Genomic DNA, 12,731 nt, shown 5'->3' with positions numbered 1-12,731 from the left:
CAGAATTTTTAACCTTGCCCACCACCAATATGCCCCATGGATGCCCCTTTACCCTTATCCTCTCAAAATATGTTTCTATTTTCTTCCACCAAATCCCCACCTATTCCACTTTGCTTTTTTCTGTTATTTTCTCTCCTCATCTCCCTTTCTAAAATTTATTTTTCTCACTTTGTCTCCACCCCTGCTGCTTCATTTTTGCAACATCCCTACCCCTTAATTTTTGCCTAAGTCCATAAGTATTTATTAACTCTGCTCACCGAAGGTGGACAGAGGTTATGTTTTCACCCAGTCTGTCTGTTTATGTGCAGGATATCTCAAAAGGTTGTGGACGGATTCAGATGAAATTTGTTGGACAGGTTGGGTGTGTGACAAGTATGAATAGATTCAATTTTGGTGAAGATCTGAATCCGGACATGAGAATTTTTAAATTGATTCTTCACCATTGAGAGTTGAGGCCAAAAACGACGTGTAACAGCCCAAGTATAGGACTGTATTCTATTCATCTATCTAAAATATAGTGGAAATGAAGGTCCCAGGCTTTGAGCAGTGGAATGAGGTGTATTTATGCAATAGAATATTATCTTCTTGGGACCGATATGTTCTATTGGATCAGGCATTATGTGGCGGAGGTATGCCTTCTACCGAGTGCCCTTCTAGTTTTTATATATGTTTCAATGTCGAAGTGAGGGGTGGATTATATTAAAAGGAGATCGCAAAAAAAGGTAAAACAAAACGATGTCCTGTAATTTTGTATCTTCATATCCTTTGAATTTTAGGATTTTGAATATGTTTTTATATCGCCAAGATTTGTACGAATAAATGTTATAAAATAAAAATGAAATGTAAATTGCTAAAAAGTACAAAATTATTGTTCGTCCAGTTTTGACGAATGTATTCCAGGATCGCTCTTTCCACCGACACTGAATGTCATTTGCAAATAATTTTTTTTTAAATAATTGAACATTTTTCGTGAAGATTACATCACCACCATGCAATGGGTCCCGTTATGCCATTGCAGGGTTTTTGACTGATGCTTAGCCTTATTGACGGGATACTGTTGCCATGATGGAGGCGTACTCGCCCGCACTGCGTGCCGCCTTTGCTTTTCCAAATATTGTTCGTAGTACTGAAGAAAACAGGACAAATGGCATCCCGGGAAGGTGTGAAATGGGACTCAGGACATGTGGTTGAAAAACGGGACGATCCCGTAAAATATGGGACATCTGGTCAGCCTGAAACGGATCACGTTTGCATGAGTTGTTTGCATATGGGAATACTCAAGATTGCTTCTCAATTCACAACCATTGTTGATCACTGCTCCATTTAAACATAAAACTGAATGAAAGAAATGCATCTTCAAATTGTTCGTTTCAATTGTTTTAATATACTACTTCCCAAGAAACGTTATGATGCACCTCTGCTTGGCAGCACAAGTGACTTACATTGGTTGCCATATTGGTTTCACCCAGATGGGTCCTCCGGCTAAACATCGGCCATCTGAGAGATGACATACACATTGCTGCCTCGCCCGACATGCGAAACACCAAGATGACACTTTAGAGCTGGACCGAGATTCAAACACAGTCTGAACACGCAAAGCCCTCTAAGGTTTAGAGGGTCTTCAAAAGGCAGACCATGGTCCATATCCAGACAGCAGATATCATCAGTCCTCCTGACTGTGGAGCTAATCCTAAACCCCCCTAAATCGATTGATCACATGGTGTTCTCTTATATCTGCCCCTAATTATGTGTTAATGGCCTCTGGCGTTTCTCCATTCAGACCAACTTGATGAATGATAACCACTGGAAGGGAGTATGCCAATAACAAATCCCACTCACACCTCAAAGACCCTCATCTTGAATAGTGTCTCTGCCTGGGTAACTCTCCATTCGGTTCGTGTCCCATGTTGACAACATCGTGGACGGGCTAAAGCGACTGCACTGCTCAAATACTTTTGTCAAAGTTTTTTTGACTTTTGTCCCATCACGCACCCCTCATAATTTGACTTTTGTCAAAAAGGTTAAATCGATTATTGTAATGTTTGGTGAAGCAGGTATACAACAACAACAACAACAACAAGCATTTAAAGGCTATTTTCCCTGCTAAAGTGGGGGTTAGCCTTGCGGACCCCGTGACAACCTTCTCCACGGTGAACCAGGTATGTGACCCAATATACAAATCCTGTTCAAATTTCATGTTAATAGGATGAAAAGAGGTGATTTGATATGACCTTGACATTTGACCCTTTAAGGTTTTGACCTCAAAATCAAAATTATTGTCGGTTTTGATTGGTGAACCAATTCAGTGACCCGATATGCAAATTCTGTTCAAACTAGCAGAGTACTTAGCCACTGTGTGGGTGAAGATTGTGCATTACTTGATGAAAAAGGAGAGTCTGTATTGCAAGAAGACTAGAGATGTTTGTTTAGTGTGTGTCTAACGGGTCTACATGTCTAAAGGTCGAAGGTGTCCAAGGGGTGTAAAGATCTAAAGGGTCTAAGTGTTTCAAAGGGTCAATAGGGGTCCAGAAGGATCTTAAAATGTCGAATTCCAAAGGGAAATAAAGGCATAGACAGACTAGTATCAGAGAGTGGTACAAGAAGTTTAAGGAGACTGGAAGTTGTCAAAAACATAAAAGTACCGGTCGACCGAGCACAAGTGCAGCAGACGTTGAACGAGTACGTGAATCATTTCAACAAAGTCCCAGAAAATCAATTTGACGCAGATCCAGAGAACTGGGACTACCAACCACCACCATACACAGGATTTTGCATAAAAGACTGAAGCTTTATGCCTATAAGGTGCAGATTCTGCAGGAACTCAAACCAAATGACAGACCCAAACGCAAGGTGTTTGCCTTGGAAATGCTCAGTCACATAGAGGATGACGAAGAGGACCTGAAAAAGGTCATGTTCACAGATGAAGCTTGCTTTCATGTATCGGGGAAGGTCAACCGGCACAATGTGAGGATCTGGGGGCTCTGAAAACCCGCACGTGCATTGAACACATGTGACAGTCCAAAGGTCAATATGTGGTATGGCCTTCTCCATGACTGCTTGGTGGGTCTGTTTTTCTTTGCAACGGATATAGTGACCTCAACAATTTACATAAACATGTTAGAAAGATTTGCCTTCCCACAGATTGAAGACCTGCAACCCAGTATCATTTTTAAAAAGGACGGTGCTCCCCATCACTGGGCCTTACTCGCTCGAGCCGTCCTGAATGAAAAATTTCCAGGTCGCTGGATTGACCAAAATGGGCCAACCACCTGGCCCCCATGATCACCAGACATAACCCCCATTTATTTTTTCGGTGAGGGTTTGTCAAAGATGTTGACTACAACACTAAGGCGGCAAACCTGCAGGATCTTCATTCTCGGATCACAACTGCATGCCCACTGGTGGACGCAAACATGCTGAGCCGAACATGGCAAGAACTCGTGTACCACCTTGATGTCCTGCGCATGACAAACGGAGCTCACATTGAAATTTATTGATGGTGTGCACAAAACTTTATGAGTTTATGTATCATATAAAGCAATGGGTATCGTATCATTTGTGGTTCTAAATATATTAACAACCAAAGTTGTCCAGGTCTTTTGGAACAGCCTGTACTTTATTTTGTATTTGAGAAGCGTAGTCCCGCTTGACAAATGTGGAAGTGCAGGGAAGGAAGAATGGAGGAGTATAATTCAATCGGCACGAATATAATTAATCGCCTCAAACGGTGAGCAATGAATGAATAGATGGTGACTAATAAAAGAGGGAATGTTGAATGAATGGACGCTTAATTAGGACTAATAAAATGAGTGAATTTGAGTGGTGAGGAAGATAAGACGCACAATAGGACGAGAATAAACCTGTGGGATTGAGAGCAAGACCAAGGTGATGAAAAAGGGGTTATTGAATTGAGGTTTGGTGAAGCGGATTATTGGTGGATTGAGGAGAGCAGAAGGGGTGCGGTGGGGGTGGGGAGGGTTGAGTAGAAAGATTGAAAGTAGCAGAAGGGGAAAGGGGGAAGACATCACACTGGGGATGCACAAACTAAGAACACATTTTTACCTCAAACCCTTAGACAAGGGGCAAAGATCTACCTCCAACATTAACTCATAAAATAACTCATTCTTGGGAATCCTAGGTGGACATGAATGCTCTCCTGTGGGGTACATTTCCAAAACCATCATAATATTTTCAAAAAGATTTGGATGGTTTTGGATTAGCATGATATTTTAAAAAGTTTTGGACTGTTTGAGGTGGTTTTTGATTAGCATGATATTTTAAAAAGTTTTGGACGAGCATGATAACAAAAAAAGTTTTGGACGGGAACGTATTTTCAAAAAGTTTTACACGGTGTTGGACGAGCATGATATTTAAAAAAAAGTTTTGGACGGGAACGTATTTTCAAAACATTGTGCATGGTGTTGGACGAGCATGATATTTAAAAAAAGTTTCGGATGGTAAAGCATTCTCAAAAAGTTTTGAAAGGTTTTGGACGAACATGATATTTTAAAAAGGGAACGTATTTTCAAAAAGTTTAGGACGGTTTTGGTCAAGCATGATAACTCAAAAATGTTTTGGATGGAAACGTATTTTCAAAAAGTTTTGCATGGTTTTGGATCAGCATGATATTTAAAAAGAGCTCTGGATGGGGAAGTATTTTCAAAGAGTGGACGGTTTTGGATGAACATGATAGTTAAAAAAGTTTTGAATGGGAATGTATTTTCCTAAAAGTTTTGGATGGTTTTGGACGAACATGATATTTAAAAGTTTTGGACGAACATGATATTTAAAAATGTTTTGCATGGTTTTGGATGAGCATGATATTTAAGAAGAGTTTTGGATGGGAACATATTTTCAAAAATTTTGGACGAACATGATATTTCAAAAAGTTTTGGACGAACATGATATTTCAAAAAGTTTTGCATGGTTTTGGACGAACATGTTATTTTAAAAACTTTTGGATGGGAACGTATTTTCAAAAAGTTTTGGACGAGCATGATATTTAAGAAGAGTTTTGGATGGGAACATATTTTCAAAAAGTTTTGGACGGTTTTGGACGAACATAATATTTCAAAAAGTTTTGCATGGTTTTGGACGAACATGTTATTTCAAAAAGTTTTGGATGGAAACGCATTTTCAAAAAGTTTTGGATGGTTTTGGACAAGCATGATATTTAAAATGTATTTGACAAGAACAAGCCGATTAGATTTTGGTTTCGGTTTGGATGCAAATCTGGCCTATCAGTGGGATCCAAAACATAAACTGTTCAGTCTGGCAGGGATATACACTCTACCGAGTGCAGTTCTGGTTACTACAATAATTAGTGAGAAGTGTTGCATCAAAATACCACTAAACTGCACATTTACCATGTTCTAGCTCGATGATTTACTACTTACCAGTTGTTACTGCTGAGTCTTCCTTCAATATTGTCCTGATTGGTGTGAACACCAGGTATTTCATGCACGGTTCCACCTCGGATGGAAATCTCAAAATGTGTTGAAGGTGCGTTCACCTGAAACTTAACAAATGCGAAAAAAATCAACAATTGTCTCAATTTGAGCCTGCCTTTGAGCTTGAGGCCCAGGACAAATGTCTCTCCTGGCACTGCCTCTGATTGACCCTGGTTCTTGATACAAAGGGTTAATTATAAGAACTAGTGGGTGGGCAGGAGTACCGTTCTCAGTTTCTTGGAGCCCAGGTCAGAATTCTGGCCGGAGTACGTGTTGGAGGAGGTGCGCCGGAGTAAGGCTAAATACATGCTCGTCTGCTGGCCTTGGGGGGCCACTTAAGGCCAGTATTGGGGTTAGATTGAGAGGTAGAACTATGTTTGTAACCTCCATCAAGGCCCAATAACTGTTCCATGTCAATTTGGGAGTTAAATGTCAATTCTGTGACAATCACGTTTACTCCATCCACATCACAAGGTCTTGAACCAAATCATCTTGGACCAATTATAACGTCTTCAGTGTGGTTTGGAATTATACAAGTACAATGAGTGTTCTTTCATTTTGGTGATTGTTATAAACAGAAATGGTTAATAATTACAACTGATTTTATCAGATGCTGCTCATCGCAGGTTTAGGATATTGGTCCACACATGGATACTGATCCACGCATGGATTCGGTATGGGTGATCAGGAGTGGGCACGGATCCAGTAAGGATCCCCATCACTTGTCCGTGCACAGATCATCGTAAGTACTAGCCTTGCACAGATCAGTGCTGGTAATTAGTAATGACCACAAACGGATCACAAGCACCAGTCCACACACTGATTCAGTACAGATCACCTGGAGGAAATATTCAATGCACGGAATCAGCATGAATAACCAGTACTAGTCCACGCATAGACCTATGTACGGATCACCACTCACCAGCACTATTTGACACATAGATCCAGCATGGATCACCACTCACCAGTACCAGTCCATGCAAAGATCCAATGCAGGTCACCACTCACCAGTACAAGTCCACGCAAAGATTCAGTGCAGGTCACCACTGACCAGCACGAGTCCACACATAGATTCAGTACGATTCACCATTGACCAGCACGAGTCCACGCAAAGATTCAGTATGATTCACCATTCACCAGTACAAGTCCACACAAAGATCCAGTACGATTCACCATTCACCAGTACAAGTCCACACAAAGATCCAGTACGATTCACCAACACGAGTCCACACATCGATGCAGAACCGATCACAGGACGCGCGGTTTCAAGTTCAGTTCCCACCCGCAAGCACTTTCCGGCAAAAGTGAACAGCAGCGCGGAATGTGTTTACAGATCCTTCGTTTCCTTGAAGCTTCATTCCGACAAAGGTTGGAAAGTTTATTATATTCTGAAATCGTGGGATGTGCACACACATCGTTCGTGGGAGGAAACTGATGAATCACGGGCCATGCGAACAACATGAAACACGGTCAGCTGATGTCGAGGGAGAAAGGGAAAATGCCAAAGATGTTGGAGATCAAACCAAAAAAAGAAAAACCAACGCCCAACGTGGGGCTCGAACCCACGACCCTGGGATTAAGAGTCCCATGCTCTACCGACTGAGCTAGCCGGGCCCTGCAGGATGTATTATTACGATTCTGGCAGCCATTTGTACACAACAGACAGAGTCGCCACAGTTCATTTATTTCGATCAGTGTGTGTGGATCATTCGAATTCCTCCCTGATGTCTCATGGGAATTTCATGCGTTCGCTGCGGGTTTCTGTTATATTCAGGTTTCTTCCATCTTGAAATAGCACAACGCCAACAGAACCCTCGCTTCACTCCTCCTCCCACTCTGCGGGCGAACGGGCGCTTCACCCGCCCAGCTTTCAGTCCACACCACGGCGCCATAACTCACGTGTTCAAGGCTACGGACGTGGGCGGAGGCCCCTTCCCTCAGGACCGACTCCGCGCCAGTCAGACGGACGTCCCCCTCGTCCAATCGGGGGTGAGGTCACCTCAGAACCGGCCCGGCCCCAACCAGTGGGGATGTTCGCCTCGTCCAATCGGGGGTGAGGTCACCTCAGAACCGGCCCGGCCCCAACCAGTGGGGATGTTCGCCTCGTCCAATCGGGGGTGAGGTCACCTCAGAACCGGCCCCGCCCCAACCAGTGGGGATGTTCGCCTCGTCCAATCGGGGGTGAGGTCACCTCAGAACCAGCCCCGCCCCAACCAGTGGGGATGTTCGCCTCGTCCAATCGGGGGTGAGGTCACCTCAGAACCAGCCCCGCCCCAACCAGTGGGGATGTTCGCCTCGTCCAATGAAGGGAGGACACCGATCGCCCGATGCCCCCCTCCGCGACCAATCCGGTGGCCAGTTACCTCAGAGGAGATCCCTCCACCTGCATGGGGAGGGAGAAGGACAAGAAAGGTGGTTGTGTCGGGAGTCGGGTCGCCTTTTTGCTCGTTGGTCTGCAGTCTTTTTCCGGGGTTCCTGGTGGTGGTGTTTGTCATGGCAGCCAAGACCGTGGTTTCGTCGTTCGTGGCGGCCAGGACCGTGGTGCTCGTTTCGTCGTTCTTGGGAGGAAACTGATGAATCACGGGCCATGCTCACAACATGGAACACGGTCAGCTGATGTCGAGGGAGAAAGGTAATATCCTCGTAACGAAAGAAATGTAAAATGCCAATATTGTTGGAAAAACAAACCAAAAAAACCACCGATGCCCAACATGGGGTTCAAACCCACAACCCTGGGATTAAAACTCCCATGTTCCACTGACTGAGCGAGCTGGGACCTGTATGATGCATTGTTACGAATCTGGCAGCCATTTGCACACAACAGCCAGAGGCCCCGCAGTTCAGTTATTTCGTGAAGTATATGTGGATAGTGAGAAGTCCTCCCTTATGTCGAATGGGAATTTAATATGTGCGCTGTGGGTTTCTTTTATAGTCAGGTTTCTTCCATCTTGAAATAGCACAACGCCAACAGAACCCTCGCTTCACTCCTCCTCTCACTCTGCGGGCGAACGGGCGCTTCACTCGCCCATCTTTCAGTCCACACCACGGCGCCATCACTCACGTGTTCAAGGCTACGGACCTGGGCGGAGCCACCTGGCCTCAGGACCGACTCCACCCCAGCCAGACGGACGTCCCCCTCGTCCAATCGGGGTGGGGGGGGGTGAGATCACCTCGGAACCAGCCCCGCCCCAGCCAGTTGGGATGTTCGCCTCGTCCAATGAGGGGAGGACACCGATCGCCCGAAGCTCCCCCCCCCCCGACCAATCCGGAGGCGAGTTACCGTAGAGCGGATTCCTCCACCCGCATGGGGAGGGGGAAGGATAGGAAAGGTGGTCGTGTCGGGGGTCGTGTTGCCTTTTTGCTCGTTCGTCTGCAGTCGTCGCTCTTTGGTCTGCGGTCTTTTTCCGGGGTTCTTCATGGTGGTGTTGGTCGTGGCAGCCAGGATTGGGGACTCGTTTCGTCGTTCGTGGTGGCCAAGACCGTGATGCTCGTTTCGTTGTCCGTGGCAGCAAGGATCGGGGGCTCGTTGGATTCCGAGTCGTGGGTTCGAGTCCCACCGTGGTGGGTTGGTGTCGGCGAAACCAACACAAGGTGGCCAAGTTCCTGGCCAGATTCTGACCCCCATCTGAACTATCCTCCTCCGCTGAAGGGCCGAATAAAGACCCACCAGGTCCATTTATTTTTGGGTGTGTGTGTCTGGCTGCAGCCAGTCTGCAAGTGGAACTGTTTCAATGATTCCCTTGTACATTTGCCTGCATCTTTATTCGAGATTAAGTCTGCTCTGTGTCTCCCTTCCCGATTATTGTAAATAAACCCCCGTTTCATGAACCAGCTCGTTGCCTGTCGTTTATACCATTGACACAGCACGGTGAGGGTTGAGAAATAGTGAGCCGCTTATGCCGTAAATTGTTCATTTGATCCGGCAGGCTTTGGTAATCCCAGCTCGGTTCGCCGGATCTGAGTCGGAAACAGCGACTCGGTTCGAACAAAGTCGGCCGAGGGTGTGGCTTCCCCGGTAGTTCGACGGCGTGGATACTTAGATAAATTGGAATGAGTAAATTCACCCAACCCCACGCCATCAAAATATTGGTGTCCACGGTGCACGAAGGGACCCGTGACCTTCGGAGTTATCCGAAGGTTACGACCTTTCAATTGCGGTGTTCGGTGGGAGACGGCCCGACTGCTCCATCTATCGGTTGTCCTCGCCACCGAACCCGGCACCACATTCAAGTTCAGTACCCACCCGCAAGCATTTTCCGGAAAAAAGTGAACAGCAACGCGGAATGTGTTTACAGATACTTTGTTTCCTTGAAGTTTCATTCCGACAAAGGTTGGAAAGTTTATTATATTCTGAAGTCCAGCGATTGCACCGTGGGATGTGCACACACATCGTTCGTGGGAGGAAACTGATGAATCACGGGCCATGCGAACAACATGAAACATGGTCAGCTGATGTCGAGGGAGAAAGGTAAAATCCTTGTCACGAAAGAAAGGTAAAATGCCAAAGATGTTGAAAAAAACAAACCGCAAAAAAAAAAACACCCAACGTGGGGCTCAAAACCATGACCATGGGATGAAGCATCCCATGCTCTATCGACTGATCCAGCCAGGACCTGTATGATGTAGTATTACGAATCTGGGAGCCATTTGCACACAACAGCCAGAGTCCACGCAGTTCACTTATTTCGTTAAGTGTATGTGGAGAGTTAGAATTCCTCCCTTATGTCTCATGGGAATTTCATATGTGCGCTGCGGGTTTCTTTTATAGTCAGGTTTCTTCCATCTTGAAATAGCACAATGCCAACAGAACCCTCACTTCACTCCTCCTCCCACTCTGCGGACGAACGGGCGCTTCACCAGCCCAGCTTTCAGTCCACATAACGGCGCCATCACTCACATGTTCAAGGCTTCGGACCCGGGCGGAGCCCCCTCGCCTCAGGGCCGACTCCGCCCCAGCCAGACGGACGTCCCCCTCGTCTAATCGGGGGTGACATCACCTCAGAACCAGCCCCGCCCCCAGCCAGTGGGGATGTTTGCCTCGTCCAATGAGGGGAGGACACTGATCGCCAGACGCCCCCTGCCCCCCCCCGACCAATCCGGAGGCGAGTTACCTCAGAGCGGATCCCTCCACCCGCGTGGGGAGGGGGAAGGATAAGAAAGGTGGTTGTGTCGGGGGTCGGGTCGCCTTTTTGCTCGTTGGTCTGCAGTCATCGCTCTTTGCTTTTTGGTCTGCGGTCTTTTTCCGGGGTTTCTCGTGATGGTGTTGGTTGTGGCAGCCAGGACCGTGGTGCTCGTTTCGTCGTTTGTGGCGGCCAAGACCGTGGTGCTCGTATCGTTGTTCATGGCAGCCAAGACTGGTGCTCGTTTCGTCATTCATGGCGGCCAGGACTGTGGTGCTCGTTTCATCGTTCATGGCAGCCAGGATCGGGGGCTCGTTGGATTCCGGGTCCTGGGTTCGAGTCCCACCGTCGTGGGTTGGAGTCGGTGAAACCGCACAAGGTGGCCAGGTACCTGGCCAGATTCAGACCCCCAGCTGAACTATCCTCCCCGGCTGAAGGGTCGAATAAAGACCCACGAGGTCCATTTATTTTTGGGTGTGTGTGTCTGTCTATGGCCAGTCTGTAAGTAGAACTGTTTTAGTGATTCCCTTGTACATTTGCTTGCATCTTTATTCGAGATTAAGTCTGCTCTGTGTCTCCCTTCCCGATTATTGCAAATAAGCCCCTGTTAAATGAACCAGCTCGTGACCTGTCGTTTTTACCATTGACCTAGCATGGTGCGAGCTTGATAAATAGTGAGGCCGTTTGTGCCGTAAATTGTTAATTTGGTTCGGCAGGCTTTGGTAATCCCGCTCGGTTACGCCAGATCTGAGTCGGAAACAGCGACTCGGTTTGGACAAAGTCGGCCAAGGGTGTGGCTTCCCCGGCAGTTAGAACGCGTGGGTACTTAGGTAAATTGGAATGAGACAATTCACCCTACCCCACACCATCAAAATATTGGCCTCCACGGTGCACGAAGGAATTCGTGACCTTCGGAGTTACCCGAAGGTTACGACCTTTCATTTGCGGTGTTCTGTGGGAGACGGCCCGACTGCTCCATCTATCCTCGTCCTCGCCACCGAACCCGGCACCACATTCAAGTTCAGTACCCAACCGCAAGCACTTTCCGGAAAAAGTGAACAGCAACGCAGAATGTGTTTACAGATACTTTGGTTCTTTGAAGTTTCATTCCAACAAAGGTTGGAAAGTTTATTATATTCTTAAGTTGAGCGATTGCACCGTGGGATGTGCACACTCGTCATTCGTGGGAGGAAACTGATGAATCACGGGCCATGCGAACAACATGAAACACGGTCAGCTGATGTCGAGGGAGAAAGGTAAAATCCTTGTTTCAAAAGAAAGGTAAAATGCCAAAGTTGTTGGAAGAACAAACAAAAAATAAATCAACACCCAACGTGGGACTCGAACCCACGACCCTGGGATTAAGAGTCCCATGCTCTACCGACTGAGCTCGCCAAGCTCTGTAACATGTATTTCGTTTCAAGATAAGATGGAAACATCCGCATCGCTTTGCGGAGTTACGTGGATTTTTGACCAATAAAACGATCGATTGTGTAAACATTTCATTCAAAGTGAGTCAATATTTATTACCGGTTCCAGCCAATAGGACTGCTCGTTTTAAAAATTCCGTGCTCATGTCAAAATGATTCTTGGCAAAAGAACCTGCTTTAGTTTATTGTAGGTTCGCAATTCGATCCGGAAACCTTTCTGAGTTCTGGGGCAAGTGACCTTGAGCAACCACCGACTGTTCATTGAAATCACAAAATATATGTTTGAACCCTTTCTGCCATCACCACATCTTTTGTCACCAATGATTCTCCGTTTGCAGGTCGATGCTGTGTGTCATTGCCCGCAACAAGCCGCACAACAAGAGAACAGTGCCCACTAACGGACAGGCTCCACATTTCTCTGGTGTTTGTCCCACCAGGAGAGGCCAAATGTAGCAGGCAAACTTTCTTCTGAAATGTACGTATTCGATCGCAACCAATTTACTCACGTTTCTGATCTGGTATTGTGAGTGCAACGGATCACCAAGGGTGTGTTCCGTTTGCAAGCGGCTTTCTCACCGCTTGCCAAGCGGCTTGCTCGATTCGAAGCGCTTAAGCAAGCACTCCAACGGAACGGAGTGCTCGGCCACAGTGGCGTGTCAAGGAAAAAATGATGCTCGGGGGTCAGATGTCAAATTTCCGCCCCCTCGTAACTCACATGCTGAATTAAACAC

General features: G+C 46.4%; 1 long non-coding RNA gene and 2 other non-coding genes across 3 annotated transcripts in view; all 3 read right to left on the bottom strand.

Moving 5' to 3' along the window:
- The window catches only part of LOC147027691 (uncharacterized), a 30,151-nt gene extending 22,383 nt beyond the window's left edge, over nucleotides 1–7,768 (bottom strand). The window contains exons 1-2 of the long non-coding RNA XR_015057218.1: nucleotides 5,397–7,768; nucleotides 3,360–3,458 (exon numbers count right to left, since the gene is read on the bottom strand). This is a non-coding gene — a long non-coding RNA (uncharacterized LOC147027691). The remainder of the gene's footprint in view (nucleotides 1–3,359; nucleotides 3,459–5,396) is intronic.
- TRNAK-CUU (transfer RNA lysine (anticodon CUU)) lies at nucleotides 6,992–7,064 on the bottom strand. Its single transcript has one exon. It is a non-coding gene; the product is annotated as a tRNA-Lys (tRNA).
- A 4,128-nt stretch (nucleotides 7,769–11,896) lies between the features above and the next one.
- TRNAK-CUU (transfer RNA lysine (anticodon CUU)) lies at nucleotides 11,897–11,969 on the bottom strand. The gene has a single exon. It is a non-coding gene; the product is annotated as a tRNA-Lys (tRNA).
- Between the last annotated feature and the right edge of the window lie 762 nt (nucleotides 11,970–12,731).

Source organism: Eptatretus burgeri, chromosome 4 (genome assembly GCF_056783735.1).
Source record: "Eptatretus burgeri isolate ZD-2024b chromosome 4, Ebu_testis_v1, whole genome shotgun sequence".
Classification (NCBI taxonomy): domain Eukaryota; kingdom Metazoa; phylum Chordata; class Myxini; order Myxiniformes; family Myxinidae; genus Eptatretus; species Eptatretus burgeri.
This window is presented reverse-complemented; position numbering and strand designations above follow the sequence as displayed.